The sequence below is a fragment of the Zingiber officinale genome, chromosome 5A (genome assembly GCF_018446385.1).
Source record: "Zingiber officinale cultivar Zhangliang chromosome 5A, Zo_v1.1, whole genome shotgun sequence".
In the NCBI taxonomy this organism is placed as follows: Eukaryota; Viridiplantae; Streptophyta; class Magnoliopsida; order Zingiberales; family Zingiberaceae; genus Zingiber; species Zingiber officinale.
This window is the reverse complement of record NC_055994.1, coordinates 110,762,651-110,783,006: the sequence shown is the minus strand read 5'-3', so window position 1 is coordinate 110,783,006 and position 20,356 is coordinate 110,762,651. Positions and strand designations below refer to the sequence as shown.

The following is a 20,356-nucleotide window of genomic DNA, read 5'->3' as shown; positions in this document are numbered from 1 at the left end:
CCTTTTTCATATTATACATCAGTGGTAGCCACAGAATAGTTTAGCAACCGTAACCTCCGGCCCTACAACTTAGTCAGTAGAGGGCGGGGTGTTACATGTTTCAAATCTACTAGTGTCTTCTCTCGATGGGGCTCTAGCTAGAATAATGTATTTTTTGTACTTTGGAGGTTGTATATTAGACTTCATATCAGGGGTCATCTCAAAATGCTCCTCCATGTGCTTAGAGTTTTCTTCCTCTCCTGTTGGGTTTTCAATGAAATCACTTAACACTTTGAAAATATCAAATTCCAACTTATTGCTCCCCACTATAAAGGAAAGCATGTGACTCTTTACATATATGATGACTTTGACAATAGCTAGAAATAGTTTCCCAATTATAATAGGGATCCGGGAATCCTCCTCCATTTCCAAGATCACAAAGTTGGTTGACACCATAATTCTCCCAATTTTTACAGGAAGTTCCTCTAAAATCCCCAAGGGATATCTGCATGAATGATCCGCCAACTAAAGAGTCATAGTTATGAGCTTTAGGTCCCCCAAACCTACTCTTTTGCATAAAGAGAAGGACATCAAGCTCACACTCACCCCCAAATAATAAAAAACCTTGTTTATCTGTTTGTCCTTGATGATGCATGGAATAAAAAATCTCCCTGGGCCTTTCAATTTCTGGGGGTACTCATGTTGAATTATTGTGTTGTATTCTTCAGTGAGTGCAACGGTTTCATGTATGCCCTTCATCCTCTTACGTGGCAATCTCTTTCAGAAACTTAGCAAACTGTGGTATTTGGTGCATCACTTCAATCAAATGCACCTCCACATTAATTTTCTTCGTTATCATCGAGAATTTTCCAAATTCTTCATCTTATTTAGCCTTGGCCAACCTTTGAGAAAGGTATGAGAGGTTGGTAGATAGGAGTCGAGTTTCAACAAAGGATCCTCCCTTGGCTTCTCATGTTGATTCACCTCCTTTTCTATTACCTTGGGTACTTCCTATGAATTTATCCTCCTTAGTATGACTCATTGGATCTTCTATTATCTTTCCTTTCAAGTCTTGGAGCACCTTCCCACTCCTCAAATTCATGGCGTTGCAATGTTCAATAGGATTAATCTTGGGTTGCCTCGGAAATTGTGTGGTAGTCCTTGACACCGTATTGGTCACTTGGGCAACTGGGGTCTCCAACATCTTCATATGACTAGTCAAGCTATCCACTGAAGACGTCAACTCTTAGATCATTGCTTCGTGTTTGGAGTGTTGCTTGCTGAATTTCTTATTTACTTCAGATTGTGTTGCAATAAACTACTCCATCATCATTTCCAAGTTTGATTTATGTGGCTGAGGTTCATAGGGTTTCCTAAAGTTCTCTAGGCCTTGAAATTGCCCTTGGTTAGAGTGGTATGAAAAATTTAAATGGTTTTTCCATCCTGAGTTATAAGTACTTGAATAGGGATTATTTGGTTTTTGATTTAAGTTGTTAATTGTATCAATATGCTCCACTTGATTCCCTTTCATGGATGTCAATGCTGAATAATTCTCCCCATTATGCCTAAAATTTTCACAAATTTTACAAGAGGCAACTAGGGCATTTGAAGTATTTAGATTCATTGTATCAAGCTTCTTGCTCATTGCATCTAATCTGGCTACCATCAAATACACTTGGCTCACTTGATGAATTCCTAGAGTTTAGGTTGGAGTGTTTCTTTCATTGGCCCATTGGTGGTGGTTGAAGGTCACACTTTATATTATCTTGTCGACCTCTTCTAGAGTCTTATTCATGATAGCTCCTCCAGTAGTTGACTCCAACGATACCTTAATGGGATATGATACTCCATTGTAGAATATATGGATAATCAATCATCTTTCAAATCCATGGTAGGGGCACTATTGAAGCAAACTCTTGAAACATTCCCAAAACTCAAACAAAGATTCCCCATCCTTTTGAATGAAGTTGGTAATCAAGTATCTCATACGGGTTGTCTTGCTCGAGGGATAGAATTTGCCAAGAAACCTTAACTCACATTGATCCCATATAGATATGCATTCTAGAGGAAGTGATATAAGCTACAAGTTAGCCTTATCTCTCAATGAAAATGGAAATAGCATTAGACATATTGCATCAACAGAAGCTTCATTTTGTTTGAGGGTGCCACATATCTCCCATAAGTTTGTCAAATACATATTTGGATCTTCTAAATGAGATCCACTAAACTGAGATTGTCATACCATATGAATGAGAGTTGGCTTAAGTTTAAAATTATTTGCCTCTATTGTAGGATGCGTTATGCTTAATCTAAATCCACAGACACTAGGTGATGCATAATTTCCAAGAGGTCTATTGTTATTCATCCCTTGTAGATTGGGGATGTTTTGAATCAGATTTCCTTCCATTATTTGCTGATTTCTAAGTCTCCAATGAAATGCTCGATCAATCTCTAGATCAAAAGGTAATAAATCTTCTACCCTTAAGGTTTTTTGCATGCACCTTTCCTCACATACTCCTAAAAGAAAGGAATGAATTAGAATAGTAAGACTAAAAATGAAACACAGAGTCAAAACAAAATGCAAAGTAATAACAAAACAAATAACAAGAAAAAGAAAAGAAATAGCCTAATCCTGTTAGTCTGGTATTCAGCTAATATCAATTTACGTCAGCCCTTAGTAACGACGTCAAAAATTTGATGTGTGGTAAATCTATAAGGAGAAATGATATGCGGAGTGAAAAAAAAACACGAAAGCCTCAGCGAATGACTCATCCATCCTACGTGAAAAAAAAAATAAAACAGCGAGAATTCTTTTCCTCTTTCCCGTGTCGCCACTTTCTTCTCGTGGAGATCTATCTCCCCTTTCTCGTGTCGCCGCCGCTCTTGTCACCTAGGGTTTACTCTACTTGCCGCTGCGATGCACGAAATCCTCCTTCGCTTTCCCCGTGAAGGTCTCTTTCCTGTGTCGCCGCCTTGCTGCCGCTGCGACGCGACCATCCATTTCTGAGCGGGTTCGAGATTTCCAAGTGTTGATCTCCTCCTTGGAAGGACGTAAGTGATCCCAAAGATTCCCTCGGTCTTCTCTGTCTCGTCCCTTTCCCCTTCTTTGTCTCGTCCCTTTTGTTGGCCGCCTCTGGGAGTGACGAAGTTAAACAAGGGATGAAGTCTTGTGTCGTTTTTTGCAGATGTATGCTGTGTTTTACAGATTTTTAGGAAATTTATGCTGTGTTGGTAGCTTATCATTTATCTTCTTTCTGCTCTGTATCAGTTGTTCATGTGACTAGCTTATCATGTCGCTACTTAATCTTTACCAAATTGTTTCCATATTGACGCTGATTGGCTGGCAATTCTTTGTCTTGCATTTCTTGTATTTATTTGCCTTTGTTTTTTCCTTGCTATGATTTATCTTCTTTAATGACTAGCATACAGATTTAATGACTAGCTTACAGATTTAGTGACCATATCTTCTTATACAGAGTGATCACATTTTTTTTCCACGGTATCATAGAGCATATGTTATTAGAGAAATGAAACTATAAATTGCTGATATGGTCAGATTTGTTGATATTCATATGTTATTAGAGAAATGATATGTTATGCATCACTTTACCCGTTGATTTTTCGTTTACTAATAACTTTTTTGTTTGAATTTAGGTTGTAAAATTGTTATGGAGCAAGAACTATTAATTGAGGGTGATTTCCAAGTGTTGGGTGATTCGTCAAGCTCAAATGGAGTTGATATTCCACAAATTGGGATGTGTTTTTTAGCTGAAGAAGAAGTTCGTGATTTTTACAAATCCTATGCACAAGGTCTTGGTTTTGGTATTTCAAAGTTGGGTTCCAAAAAAGGAGATGATGGTCAGCTGAAGTATTTTTCGTTCGGATGCTCTAAAAATGGTAAGACTGCACCTAGAGTGAAAAATTCCTTTTATCCTAGACCTTGTAGCAAAACAGATTGCAAGGCAAGAATTAATATTACAATTCAGAATGATGGATTATGTGTCATTACTAGTATTCAACTTGAACACAATCATGCATTAAGTCCAAGGAAGTCAGGACATTTTAGATGTAATAAAGTCTTAGATTCCCAAACTAAGAGGAAATTAGAGTTGAATGATCAAGCGAGAATAACTTTGAGTAAGAGTTTTCATTTTTTTGTTGTTGAAGCTGGTGGCTATGAAAATTTGCCGTTTGATGAGAGAAAGTGTAGAAATTATGTGGCTGAAGCACGAAGATTAAGGCTTGAGAATGGTGATGCAGAAGCCTTGAATAATTACTTTTGTCATATGCAAAGTAGAAATTCAAATTTCTTTTATGTGATTGACGTAGATGAAGATTCTCGCATAAGAAATATATTTTGGGCTGATGCAAGATCTAGGGCTGCATATGATTCTTTTTCTGATGTCATTACATTTGATACTACATATCTTACAAATAGTTATGATATGTCATTTGCTCCGTTTGTTGGAGTAAATCATCATGGTGAATCCATATTACTTGGCTGTGGTTTGATATCTAAAGAAGATTCTGAAACTTTCATTTGGTTATTTAAATCATGGTTGGCATGCATGAGAGGACGAGCTCCACGAGCTATTATTACGGATCAATGCAAAGCCATGGAAATTGCAATTCTTGAGGTATTTCCAGACTCGCATCATCGTTTATGTCTTTGGCATATTATGAAAAAACTTCCAGCCAAGTTTAGTAGTCATGTCAACTATAAGTTGATAAAGAGGAACTTGAAAAATATTGTTTACAATTCTATGACATCTGAAGAATGTGATAGCAACTGGAAAAAATTGATCGAAGACTTTAACTTGGAGAAAAATGATTGGCTGAATTCTTTATATGAAATTCGTCATAAGTGGATGCCTGTATATGTGAAAGATAAATTTTGGGCAGGATGTCGACAAGTCATAAAAGTGAAAGTATGAATGCATTTTTTGATGATTATGTTCATTCGAAAACAACTTTGAAGCAGTTTATTGAACAATATGACAATGCTTTGAAAAGCAAGATTGAAAAGGAAGATAATTCTGATTTTGCATCTTTCAATTCAATCATTCCAGTTATTAGTGGCAATCCAATTGAAAAGCAGTTTCAAAGTGTTTACACTAACAAAATATTCAAGTTGTTTCAAGATGAACTGCGAGGTTTAATGTTTTGTAACACTTCATTTGTGAAGCAAGAAGGGGCAACGCTCTTTTTTGAGGTGATGGAAACTATATATGGGAAAGAGGGAGCAACTCCAAAAAATATTTCTTTTTGGGTACAATATAATGAGTTACAATGTCAAATAAAGTGTTTGTGTCGTCTCTTTGAGTTTCGTGGAATTATGTGTAGACATATAATATCTGTTCTGGTGAAAAGAAATGTCACTAGCTATAGTTCCAGAAGATTATATATTGGAACGATGGCGCAAAGACATTAAACGTGGATATCATGGAATCACTAATATTTATGATGATTCTTGTCATCATGCAGAGGAACGACAAAGATATAATAATCTTCAACCATTGTTACAGGAAGTGGGGCAGCTTGGGTCAAAAACTGATGAAAGGTGCATTGTTTTAACAGGGATATTGAAAGAAGCAAAAAAAATTTTATGGATATAAATACTGGTGATTCATTGGATGGTTATCAGGACAGCAATAAAATACATGAGGAATTAAGATATGAAAGCAAACAATTTCACAGTTCTCTAAAAGTAAGGTCTCGTGGGCGTCCACCGACGAAACGAAAACAATCCAAAATTGAGCAAATTGTGAAAAAGGCGAAGACAAAGTCTCATAAAAAGGTTTGTTTGTATATTTGGTGAAATTTTCTTTTGGTGCTATGTTTTGGTGATAATTGATTTTACTTTTTTTATTTGTTAATATTGAACATAAGTACATCTGTCTACAGAGTTCTACAGTTGATAAAAAGCAAGATGAATTATCAAATTTGAATTCTCTATATATGATCGATGATCAGTCCAGCCAAAATGTAAGTTAGACACATAATTTTTTTTTTTAATTTAGAATTTACCATTTTACATTTCATTTGTATATACGGGTACTATTTTTAGAATTTAGAATGTAAGTTAGAATTCTCTATATATGATCGATGATCAATCCAGTCCAGTTGATCATATTTGTTGTTCTTTTTGGTAATGTACATGTATCATTTTGGAAATAATATGATGTTAAAACCATGGAGTCCACGGGTACTATTTTTCCAGCTACCTTTTATCATAAAGTTCTTAGTTCTAGCTACTTTTTTTCCAGCTACCTTTTTCCAGTTACAATTGATACTACTTGTTGTTCTTTTTGGTGATGTAGATGTATCATTTTGGAAATAATATGATGTTAAAATCATGGAGTCCACGGGTACTATTTTTCCAGCTACCTTTTATCATAAAGTTCTTAGTTCCAACTACCTTTTTCCAGCTACAATTGATAATACTTGTTATTCTTAGTTCTGGACTTCTATTTAGACCTAAATAAAGTCCTGCATTTTGTTTGATTGCTCTTTTTATAATCCTCAGCTATGTTAATTTAAGTTGTGTAAGTCTCTAAGATTTTGATTGGTTTATATGCAAACTTGTTTTAAGCTGAATTTATCAAATAGTTCTTTTATACTGTCTGACTTTCTTGACCCTTTCTGATTCCTTCATTACTGGAACAATTTCATAGGTTATAGGGCACCTGGCAGAACACCTCTCAGCTGGGAGACAAGGAAGATTATAATGTTGGCCTTCTCAAGGGTTCTAAGGCTTATGTTGGCACTTGTACTGGGTTCTTTTTTAATTGAAGATTGTAATGCAATTGAATATTGTAATGCAAAAGCCAATTAGTACTGGGTTCTAAAGTTTTAATGTAATGCACTTCAGTTTTTACTGGGTTCTAAAGTTTTAATGTAATGCACTTCAGTAAAAAACATTATGTTGTTGATTTAGTTATTTTTGGACTCTTTATGCAAAAGCCAAGTAGTGTAACCAGCATTTGGAATTATGTATGGATTAATTTGTGTTTTTGAGATCAACCTGATTTATTTGAGTATCATATTTAAATGTAAAAGATAAAGGTAAAAAAACGTGCAATGTAATTTATGTATGTTCTACCTCATTTATTGTATGTTTTACCTCATTTATGTATGTTCTACCTCATTTACAGTTTGAAACTTCATACAAGTGAGTCACGATAATGATCCTCAGTTTGACAACATTGGGAGAAAAAGGCAGGACCAATAGAATACTAAAAAAAGAGAAACAAATGGAACAACAAGTTTTATATAGGAGCTCATTCACCAATCAATTACTTTGTTTATGTATTACTTGAACCACAAAAGTACACGTAACAAGGTAGCAGATGTGGCATACAGGGAGACAGATAACTAACAAGTGTTAGCAAAGAGTAAATTTTATGTGATTTCCTTTAAGCTTCCAATGAAATGCTAAGCATTGAGAAGCGGTGCTTCAATAGACAACCAATCCAGCATAGTAGAAGCTCAAGCCAAGAGTAATGTGCCTCCACATAACTTCTCGCTGCAGATTAGGACCTTCATGCTGATCATCTGTATGATCACAATCTCTAGGTATCCATGGAAGCCCCACCCACTGGTGTCTCTTCCTTGACCTTTCTCTGTTTGAGCCTGTCACCCATGTGCATCAACGTTGGACGCAAATCATGTGCACAAGCCAACTGTCTCTCTTGAGGATTGCAATTGCACATTTGCTTCAATGGTTGCGATTGCAACCATGTTTAAAATGCAAGTATTAAACACAATAGAAACAAATTCCCTACTTCAACTAGTAGTCAAGTGAAGCCAAAATATGACGACCTTGGTTGAAACAAGCAAACGAAATCTCCATATCAAGCCATAGCCAAGTCAGAATTTAAAAAGTTAATAGAAGTTTTGCTCCTTATAGCAAATTACATCAACCATCTCATAATCATCACAATCCAAGTAAACACAACTACAGCGATAGCAACTCTAAACTTCCTATTCAATGAACATATTTCATCACTTAATTTCATAGTAACAGAGTTGTTCACATTCTCCTGGAGACCAATGCAATCAACTGCATTTTCGATGTACATATTAGATTTCTTCAATTCACTAATCTCCATCTGTAATTTGTTGTTATCCCTCTTCAGATCATTAATAATTGTCTTAGTTCTCTCTGTCAATTCTGGGCCATGCCATAAAAAGAAGTCACATCCCCTTTCCTGAATATTGAATAATCTTAATTAGAACTCAATATTTTAAAAACATATAAATACAGTTGGTTTTGAAACAATTTTATATAAAAAAAAACTTACTCTAAATTTTGGACATGAAAAAAATCGCCTTCCTGGATTGGTTTCCTTCCATGATGTCCAAAGATTAGCTCTTAACCCACAATAACATAATATATGGGGAGTTTCACCTTGTGCATCACTCATGCGTCTTCGAGTGAACAATGATGAAGAGCCAGTAGACATAAATATTTGTTCCTTTGTCCTGCAATTTTTTTCTTATCAGTTAATGTAAATTATATCAAAAAAGTAAAGATTTTAAGGCTGATTTAAACTAAATGAAAGCATAAATTTAAACTTAATGAAATAGTTTAGTGTAGGTAAGTCATCTGAGAAAACACGCACAGGGAAGAATAAAAGCCTGTAAGCTATAGCAGAACTAATGCCATGCAAAAAATTGAAGGAATCCTCACCAAACTATGGAAATGGAAGTGCCACAACCAGTGTCGAAAGAACAAGAACAGTACTAATGAAGACTATAATAAAATGATAATAAAGCTAATTTATAGTTTCAAAAATGATCAACAGACCTAATTGAAAGTATCAGCAATTTATAGTTTCGTTTCTCTAATAACATATGCTCTGTGATACCGTGGAAAAAAAATGTGATCACTCTGTATAAGAAGATATGGTCACTAAATCTGACCATAGTCACAAAGAAATGACATGGGTACAACCTGATACAGAGTAGAAAGAAGATAAATCATAGCAAGGAAAAAAACAAAGGCAAATAAATACAAGAAATGCAAGACAAAGAATTGCCAGCCAATCAGCGTCGATATGGAAACAATTTGGTAAAGATTAAGTAGCGACATGATAAGCTAGTCACATGAACAACTGATACAGAGCAGAAAGAAGATAAATGATAAGCTACCAACACAGCATACATTTCCTAAAAATCTGTAAAACACAGCATACATCTGCAAAAAACGACACAAGACTTCATCCCTTGTTTAACTTCGTCACTCCCAGAGGCGGCCAACAAAAGGGACGAGACAAAGAAGGGGAAAGGGACGAGACAGAGAAGACCGAGGGAGTCTTTGGGATCACTTACGTCCTTCCAAGGAGGAGATCAACACTTGGAAATCTCGAACCCGCTCGGAAATGGATGGTCGCGTCGCAGCGGCAGCAGGGCGGCGACACAGGGAAGAGACCTTCACGGGGAAAGCGAAGGAGGGTTTCGTGCGTCGTAGCGGCAAGTAGAGTAAACCCTAGGTGACAAGAGCGGCGGCGACACGAGAAAGGGGAGATAGATCTCCATGAGAAGAAAGTGGTGACATGGGAAAGAGGAAAAGAATTCTCGCTGTTTTATTTTTTTTCCACGTAGGATGGATGAGTCATTCGCTGAGGCTTTCGTGTTTTTTTTTCACTCCGCATATCATTTCTCAATCTATAAGTGCATGAAAATATCTTCAAGTAATAATAAGATCGAATCTACGGGGACTAGTGATCGAATACTAGCCTACCAGTCAGATCTGACAGTCTAGACCAAATCAGAAATGTGGTTGATATGAACGCGAATTAAAATCTAAATGTGAAATAGAAGTAAGAGGGTGAGAGAGAGAGAGAGAAGGAATTCAGAGAGATCGCAATAGTAAAGCAGAATGTGATCGTGAAAGGAAGTACAAAGAATGCAAAACGTGATTAAAGCAAGAAGATACAGGAAAGACAATTAGAGAGAATGATCCTAAGGTTTTGATTTCACCTCCATGCTACCAAACACTTAATCTATGTCTTAATTCTCATCCTCAATATTGGCTTGTGTAGGTAGACAATCCTAAAGCATCCAATGTGAACTTTTGCTTCTACAGCAGCATACCAACCATAATCGTTGAACGAATTAGGTATGATCTATTAAATTTTATGATTGCCTAGGGTTCCGTGCAATAAGCCAATTACACTTTCATATCCGACTCTCATGTCTCGGTTGTCTATGGGTCGGAGGGTAGGGTTTTCCTTTCGGTTTATCCCCAAATCCTTGCAGGATGCAAATCTCGTGCTTTAGGCATCGAGAGCGTGTTAAAATAGTAAATCTAAACCATAATCTAACATATCATAGAAACAAGATAAAAAAAATATGCATAGATCAAAGAAAAGAGTTTACACCATAGAAAAATTAATACCTAACCCTAGAATCCAAGAAATTACCCTATAAACAAAGGGTTATAACTAGCAAACATGATAAACAATAGCAATCAAATAGTTTTGAAATCAAATAAAGTAGAGAAGCGGAAGAAATACTGAGATTGTTTGAAGTATCCTCCTCCTAGATGCTCCCAATGGCTCCTTGATGCGCGAATGGCTCTAGAACAAATTTGAAGACTCCTTCTCCGCCTCCTTGGGGTCCTTGGACGATCCCCGATCAAGATCCCTCATACGATTGAATGAATCATCTTTTATAGCCATTGGGGTTGGTTGCTCGCCACGGGTCATGCCGCTAGGCACGGTAACCCATGGAGAAGTGTCTCGTGGCCATAGTCTATGGCGTTGGCCACAAGCACCAGTGGCGTGGAAGTCGAACTTGCCACAGACAAGCCATGGCAAGGAGGTAGAGCCTGCCAACGACCATGCCACTGGACATGACTGCCCGTGGTAGGGAGGCAGAGCCTGCGATGGGCCGTGGTGCTAGCCATAGTCGTCCATGGCGGAGAGGCAAAGCCTGCCACGGGTCATGCCGCTGGGCATGGCCGCCCATGGCAGGGCATGACTTTTGAATTGGTATTTTCATTCCCTGTTTTGCTCCAATCTTCACTTTTGTCATCCAAAATACACGAGAGGAGTATCTAGGATTAATAAAAAATGAAAATGAAGTATCGAATCAGGTTATTGCAAATCATGCATGCAAAAGTGGGTCAAATATAGTGTGAAAACACGATGAAAATCCTATATATTTCACACTTATCAAGTACAATAAGTATTGCCCTATACATTTTCAATCCAAATTTCAAACAATTAACACTCATAAAACAATTCTATCACACTTGAACATAAAATTGCACAACATATCATTTTTTTTTGATATGGTTGTACTATCGTAATACAGTATCAAATCATTACCGAACCCCCTTCTACACTAACATAGTATAGGGAGCGACCTAGATCGTCTCTCGAGGATGCTAAGATGGATGTTGACTCAAGGTCAAATTTTTTCGATGATGGATTGGGTGGTTGAAAGGGTAATCGAAGACACTTAAACAAGAAACAATATTGAAATGAATCCTAATGCATGTTGTGATCAAAAGAGAGCAATTAAGCTAAACTAAGTTGCATGGCAATCTTCCAACTGACAAGCATAAGGAATCCACAATTCAACAAGAAACATAGCAACAATTAACTGATGAAAATATAAAATAAACATGAACTAACAAGAAAATGCAAACTTAAAGCAATAAGAGAGCAAGAAAACATAATGACTAAACAACTCATTCAAAATAAACTAGTGCAACATTGGAAACTTGACAACTAACAACCCAAACAAAACAAGCAATTGAAGAAGCACTGATCGAAGCTACAAATGGTAGGAAATGGAAGAATGCCAGAGGTGGAAGAGAAGGTTGCTAATGGTGCTAGGAAGGGCGGTCGGATCTCCTTTTCTAGCACGAAGAAGAAGATGGCAAGCCGGATGAAAGAATGTCGGTGATGGAAGAAGCTATGTCAATGGCTGGATGGAGATGGTCGAAGTCTCTCCTCTTCTAATCCATAGAGGAGAGGAACTCCGATGGTGGTCGGGTTGCTGGACGAAGAAGAAAGGTGCAATTGGAATAGATAGTCGAGGCCTCTCCTCTTTAAATCCAAATAGGAGAGGAACTCCGACGGTGGCGACATGGACGTTGGCATGGAGAAGGTGATGGCATGAGAAGAGAATGGATCCCCCTCTCTAGGGCTCTTTCTTTCCCTTTTTATCTTCAATTTCTAACCATTGATTCAGGTGCATGTGTGGATCAGATTGAATCTAACTCAATAACCCAGATTACTTTAGATTTGGAAGAGTGACTGAGATTACATCTGGATGATGACTTGATCAGATCTAAATCCAATAATTAGGTTCTCTTTCTTTGCAAGAATGGTCCAGATTAACCCTAATTTTTATGGGCGCCTAAGTTCACATATATCTGAATAAAGAGTCTAGATTGCTTCATCTTCACATCAAGGGATGAGATTTAATTCAGCTTGATTTCCTCCTCAATCTTCTAGATGAATCAACTCTCTTTAGCCCCCAACCTTGACTCTATGTGGTTTGGCTCAACTCAAGTCCCATGACTATTCATGTCTCCCTACAAATAAATAAAAAATTTGTGAAATAGGGTTATAAATGTAAGGAAATTGCAATACCATTAAAAAAATATCATACTCATAATTATATATTAAAAAGTGATTTAAATGTACGAGAGGATAACAAAATTATTAATTAGGAACATAACCCTCTTCGCCACCGCTGGTCGACCTCCTTGTCCCTCTCCACACCACCTTCTTCCTCAAGGAGTCGTCGTCATCTCCACTCCACCTCCTCCCTTTGGGTTAGAAGGGAAGAATGAAAAAGGTCTCTTCTTCGGTTTAGAAGAGGAGCTTCTTCCATCATCCGCCATCCACATAGGCCTTCCCCTTCAGGCTAGAAGAGGAGTTTCCACTTTTCCACAGATTGTAGCATCTTCTTCTGCAACCATCTCCACATTCGGCCAGCCACAAATTAGTCCTCTTCATTTTAGCGAGTCTGGGCAGCACTTCTTCCTTCTTCGGATTCTGGATAGCACCTCTTGAGTTGGTTGTTTACTTTAAGTCTTGAATTGTAATGAAGTTGTCCTTCCCCTCTTTGGACAGCATGCATTTAGTTCTATTTGTTTCTTGCCTATCTTATGTTTGATGAATTACTTCTTCCAATAGTTAAGTTTTAATTCATGCATTTATTTTGTTTAATTCCTGCTTGTCTTTATCTTTCAATTGTTTTAAGTTCTTGTCTTTATTCGGATGCAATTAGGTTAGATTAGTCAAGGTTTTGTTAATGATTTACTTTATGTTGCTTGTAATTCTCTTGCAAGTGTAGTTTAGTTAGATTTTATTACCTACATTGTCTTTCAATTCTTAGTCTTAAAACCCAAAATTCAAACCCCTCATTGAAACATAAAAAAAACCCTAAGCAATAACATTCAATCTTAAGAACTATCATCCTATTATTACATTTGTTAGGAGACAACCCGAGTCATTCTTATGCTACATTAGCATAGGAGTTTTTAATTAATTGAGTATAATACAGTCGTAGTATGACATTACAATATACATGTTGTAAGAATGATTAGCAAGTACATGGATTGTGTTACAAAAATGTATCTCTTAGCTGCAAAGGGAATTTTTTAATACTTGCAAGGTACTAAAGAGTTTGGGTTGTTCTACAAAAAAGAGAAAAGATAGATCTATTTGGTTTTACATATAATACTTATTATGTAGAAGATCTAGATGATAAAAAAAAAGTATATTTTGGTACATTTTTATATTAGAGACATGAGTTGTTTCATGGTCATCGAAGAAACAATCTATTATCACATTATCATCCATTGAAGCTAAGTTTATTACTATAACATCTTGTGCTTGTCAAGCTATTTGACTAAAGAAAAATCTTAAAAAATCACATTTCAAAAAAGATGGACCTACTCATACTTATTGTGACAATAGTTCAGCAATAAAGTTTTCTAAAAATTCAGTGCTATATGGTCAAAATAAATGTATAGATGTGAGGTATCATTTCTTAAGAAATCTTACAAATGATGAAGTTATTAATTTTATTATTTGCAGAAGCAAGATCCAATTGTTGATATACTAACAAAACTACTTAAATTTCCTGCATTTCAAAATCTCATAAAGCTACTTAATGTTTCTATATAGAGTTTTAAAGTTTGAATTCTTATTAAACTGATTGTTGCATTTTGGAACATCAGTTTAAAGGAGAGATTGTTGATAAAATAATATTGTGTTAGTGGGTTGATGAGTTGACATGTTTTAATTAATGGTAAAAGTTGGTAGTTTTAGAAATTGTTTAGGTTTAATGTATTTTAAGTAGTGGTTATGTAGTTAAGTTAGTGGATGAAATATAATGATTAATATGTATTATGGAGTTAGTAGAGTACAATTAAGGAAATAGTGGATTAATAATTAAGTTATGTATTAGTTTATAAATAGGCTATTTGTTTTATCAATGAAACAAATAGCACATAAAGTCATTACAAAAGATGATAAGTCAAAGTTGATTGGATGGTTAACAGATTAAAAAACTCAGAGGTAAGGTTTCTTAGAATAGAAGATTGGAAGCTAAATTTCTTGGCACATAAAGTCCCATCGAGATCTTGCAGGAAACTTCTGATGAAGTTGAGAATCTAGTGCACTCATATATATATCAAAAAGGGGTACAAGTGGGAATAGACTTAGGTGACGACTCGAACTTATAAGTGGTTTAAATTGAGTCTCTAGTTGACGAAGGGTGACATTCAGTCAACCAAACATGAGGTGACTAGTCAGTTGACTCAAGTTATATTGCCACTAAACAAAAAATTCTTTTCGTTGGATAGTCAATTGAGGCAAAGTCAGTTGACTGGTGAAGAAATTTAGATAACTGATCAACCAATAGAAAACTTAAAATATAGTCATTGATTTGACATAATTAATTGAAATTGTTAAATGATCTAGAAGTTATAACACTTCAGTTAATTCATGACAAATTTAGTTGACTGAAATATTTTTTGCATTGCAACAAACTAATATAATCAATTGAGCAACTGATTGATCTCGCGGAGTCGCGCTATGGTCAAAGGGAGCACAAGAAAATATTGAAAGTCCTTAACTTATAATCTTAGTATCAACTCTCTTGTGCTACCTTTCCTTATTCTTGTGTAATTTCATGTCGTGCACAATTTCAATCATATAAGAAGATGAATATAGAGGTTTCTTCATCTCTAAAAGATAACCTAAAAAAGAGAAAGATATACCACGGATTACATAGAATGATTCATTGAAGAGTTATAGGTCGTAAAGTAGTATTCAGAGGTCCCAAATTAAACTATGTAAAGGCTCCTGTTAACATTGCTTGTACTTTTTTTTTTGCTGCATTCTAACTTATAGTGTAAAATCAAGTGATTGACTATTCGCTCTTCTATAGCTTCAACATTAATTCCACGCCCTAAACACTTGGAACTTTATATATGTCTTCTTTTTTCAATTTAGATACGTTTAAATCCGTATAGTAGTTTTGCCTGAAACTGCTAAATGAACTCGGTCAAAATTATGTATAATTTTTTTATTCAAACTTACTGCATGATTTTTTAAATTAATCTATATTCGCAAATAAATAATTTTATTCATTCCGTCGACTCTTTGGAGTTAAAATCTACCTAATTTGATATTTTTCCAAGATTTATAAGGTAGAAAAAACTTTTGAATGAAAAAAAAAACCAAAATATATAAATGAAAATTGAGGAAGAATGATAGCGTAGAGTAGAAAAAAAGGAGAGAAGTTTGATGATGACAAAAAAAAAAAAGTTAATATTCGTTAATTAGATGAATTAAAAGCTTGGAAGAAGATTATTTTAAATTTTCCAAGCGAGTGAGCAAGATTAACTAGATTTATAGAGATATAGTTAGTAATTTACATAAAATGGAGCATCTCAATCCTTTTAATGATAAAATGAAAAGGAGATCACTTTGAGGATTCTTTTAATTTTTGTTCAATTTTATAATCTTAATTGGACTTTTATAAATTATTATGCTAACTAATAAATTTTTATATAAGATCATCCACGTTGGTGTTAATGTGTGAGTATTATAACACTTGAATGGTGTTACAACCAATATAAATGGATGTTATAACACCAACACATTAACAACATTTAATTCTTTAAACATCGTTAATGAGTAGATTATATATATATATATATACGAAAAAGATATCTTGGGTGACACGCATTGCTCGAGTCGCCTAGATTTTTTTTTTTTTTGTTTTTTTTGTTTACAGTTAAGCCATTTAGGGTTTTGTCTTTAAAATTAAGGCTTGAGTTATAATATTAAGTAAAAAAATTAAACTAAGAAAATATTTTAGTTGCTCACAAGATATGCGACATATTAAAACACACACACTCTATATATATCTTGTATTTATTGTGATAATATATATAAGGTAAAAAAAATTAAATGGACCTCCTAAATTATATCAATAAAAAGTTTTTTTTTCTTAAAAAAATTAAAATAAGGCTCCATCATATATTTTCTATCAAAATATCTTTTATTCTATGGTTGTTGTTGCAGTTATTATAATATAAAAAAATTGACAATGTTATTTTAAGTAAACTTATTATATATAGAATATTATTATATTAAAATATTATTTATCAATAATCAAAATTAACTTAAACTTTATTAAAATAATTTTAACTTGGTTAAAATAACTTTAAACACAAGGTAGTTTAATTTTGAATCAACTTCATCAAAATTATTTAAATTTCATTAAAATTAGTTTTAAATTAATTAAAATCATTATAAAATAATTATAGGAGTTACTTAAGTAGTTGATACATAGCAATATTGTATTAATTATTACAATATTATAGTAACTAGTTGTAATTATTATAATAACATTGAAATAAGATTATTTTTGAATAAATAATATAATGAGATTTTTTTAAGCACGTGTTTTTCATTCATATATATATATATATATAACACAATTTATTTAAATTAATACACACTGTTGTGGCATTAACGTGGAATTCATCACCTAATGCTGATCTCACGGTCTTTTATGAGGAGGTAAATTGAGAAAAAAATATTTGGGAGACCTTTTACTTATTTAAAAATGCTTCTTATAAAGATTATGAGGAGGTAAATTGAGAAGAAATATTTGGGAGAGCTTTTATTTATTTAAAAATGATTCTTATAAAGATTATTTTAAAATTAGTGAGAAGCTAAAGTATAGAGTATTTGAAAATGAAAGTCAAAAGGTAATACAAGATAAAGTTTGAGTGTTTGATGAATAAGTACTTCTACGTTTAATTTTTAGGTAAATGACAATAATATTTTTAAACTATATAAATTAATCTTTTTTAATTATCTCAATATAATTTTAATAACCATCAATAATATGTTTATATAATTATTATTATATTTTGAATATTGTATCAAAGTTAATTTTTTTTATAACATAAATATTTGGAATATATATATAATTATATATATAATTATATATAATTATTATTATATAATTTTGTTATTTTTTATATTTTTATATTTATTATATATATATATATAATAAATATAAAAATATAAAAAATAACAAAATTATATAATACATAAAAATATGTATAAAAAATTTTAGAAATATAAATTATATAAAAATATAAAATATTATTTAAAAATAAATACTTATAATAAAATTGTGGTGGTAATTATATAAAATAATAAATTTATTAAGAACATAAATGTCAAATTTTAATTTTAGACCATAAACAAAAAAAAAAGTAAAAAAAAAAAAAAAATCAAATTCTTACTTCTTACTTTTGAGTAGAAGTTGTAGAAGCTAAAGCGGAATTTGGTATTCACAAACACTTAAAAGTACTTTCATATAGCTATAATCTAAAAAGAGCTTTGTAGAAATTCTACCAAACACTCCCTAAGTCTAAGACAAATGACATTCATGAAGAACTATCATCATCATCATCATCATCATCATCATCATTAAAACCGGGAGAAATCTAACTTGGAGTGGAGCCTAACTGAAGATGACGCACTATGAAATCCTATTGCTAGTGCAATTCCCTCATTTCATTTCCTAATCCCTTTGTAATATTATCCCCTTCAAATTAAACTTCTAACCTCTTGAGTCAAGTTTTCTATTTGTGCTCTTACTGTTGGTGGGGTGTAAGAAGATGTACCAGTAACTCTATAGGTTCTGCTCAAAGAATACATTCCTAATATCTTTCCTGCTTTTGATCCCCCAGTAACCTCCAGTCATAAATTCATATTATTACTAACAAAGGGATCACATCCATCAGTATCATCATTAGCACCGAAACTTCTCTGCGTTAGCTATAGCTCATCATATTTCTCTTATATTGTCATGAGAAAAATTAAAATAAAATTACAATAATAATATTTTAGCAACGTATATAATATATAAAGAGAGAGCAGGTATATAACTAATAGAATATAAGTTATAAATTAAGATCAAAGATTAATCCAAATCTTAATTGCTTTAGCTCTATCTCTTCTCCAAGTCTTGTCTTTTTTTGAAGTGTGCGAGTTAAAGTGTCCATGAATAATATCTCCTTCCCCTTAGTCTTAAAAAACATTGTTAAAAATAATGAAATAGTGTGAAATAGATTAAAAAATTAGTGGGAGAGTTAAAAAAATTAGCAATTTACATGTATGCTCATTCATATTGATAGAGTCTTTTGCATATGTAGTAGATGAGTCTTCAAAATTATAAGCTTGATTTGCTCTATTATGTTGACTCCTTTGTTTACTCTCCTTGGTTTCCCAAAAATTGGAGATCCAAGCCCAATTTTTATTAGTGATGCAAGGTGACTTTTTTCCCTTAGTCTTCGTATGAGTAAGTACATGTTGGATGTGATCGCCACATTTTTTCTTAAAAATTCTTCTTATTTTGAACTCTTCACTCAGGTCTCAATTGAATGTCGGCTATAAGTTAAAAAATAATTAATTATATATTCACTTTAATTTTATATATAAACTGAAAGGGATATATCTTATACTCGTTCCACCAGAGCTCTTTTGTAGGTGTTAGAGTACTTGTATATGTCATTGAAGTCCCTCCTCGATGGTTATTCACTATTTTATTGATCTCGTGAATAATTCGTATAAAATTTGTAAATCTACCATAAAGTTACACATAAATAATATTAAATAATTAAGATAGTTGAAAAAATAAAATACTTTATAGTACTTACAAATCTTTAAGAGGGACTATAGACTCTCGAGTGTATTGCACCTTAGCAACTGAGTGTTTGGCCTAAGGAACTTGTGTGGATACTGAGAATGTACTAACTAAGGTACTAGAGATGGTGAATGAGAAGGTGCTGACAAATGTACATGGGAAGGTCCTACACCTGAAAGGGGGCATAGTTCTAGTGCCAAGTGATGAAGCAGACTAGCTAAGAGTACTCCGTTTATGCCCACCATATCGAGATTGTCAACCAAAATTGTTAGGATAAAGTAAATAAAAATTTGATGCATAGTGAAGAATATGAAAAAATTTACCATATTTACTAATAGATCATAGAGTATGTGAAATAAAACATCAAAATATCACCTCTAATGACCTATAGGAAAAAAATACAGTGCATTAATAGATAAAATATATAAATTTAAGAATGAGATGGTATATAAACAACTAATTGAGCTACAAATGTTGTAAATTTGCATATTAAAGCTAAATTAACTCATAAATAAAATATTATCATATATGAAAATAGAATATCATATTTTTGTTATATTAAGATAACAAAATATACTCATCATCAAAAATCAAAGTCCTCATTATCATTATCATTCTCATCCTCCTCCTCATCCTCATCCTCATCATCTAATTCATTATCGTCGTCATCATCATCATCTTCATTCTCATTAATTTTACTTGCATTCATGTTTATAATTACTTCGCTAGGATATCCTAATGTTGAAATAATATTCTTCAGTCTAAAATGTGTTCGCAACTTCCTCTTATAGATATGCAAAGTCTTCCCAATATTTCTAAATTTTTTTCGGTGCTTTTATTTTACAAACAACCCATCAATCAATCTTGTCACATTTTAAACTAGGATATAAAACATAAAATACTTGAATCGCTTGTTGTGCCAACACAAATGTCTAATATCTCTTATACAATCTCTTATGATTTATTTCAACCAAATTATATCATGGATGCACCTTCATCCCTCTAATAGGGTCAAACCATCGACACATAAATAGGATAACTCAAATTTCTGGATCAGGGTATTCTACCTCATTCAGCAAATCTTAAAAAATTATTACTTGTACCTCTATCATTGGATGATTAAACATAAATCCCACTATTCATTGTAGTCTTCCTCATTCTATATTCT

The 20,356-nt window shown here is 33.4% G+C and overlaps 1 non-coding gene across 1 annotated transcript; it reads left to right on the top strand.

Moving 5' to 3' along the window:
* The first annotated feature begins 1,862 nt into the window (after positions 1 to 1,862).
* LOC121983543 lies at positions 1,863 to 1,969 on the top strand. Its single transcript, XR_006112585.1, has one exon. It is a non-coding gene; the product is annotated as a small nucleolar RNA R71 (small nucleolar RNA).
* Positions 1,970 to 20,356: the final 18,387 nt, after the last annotated feature.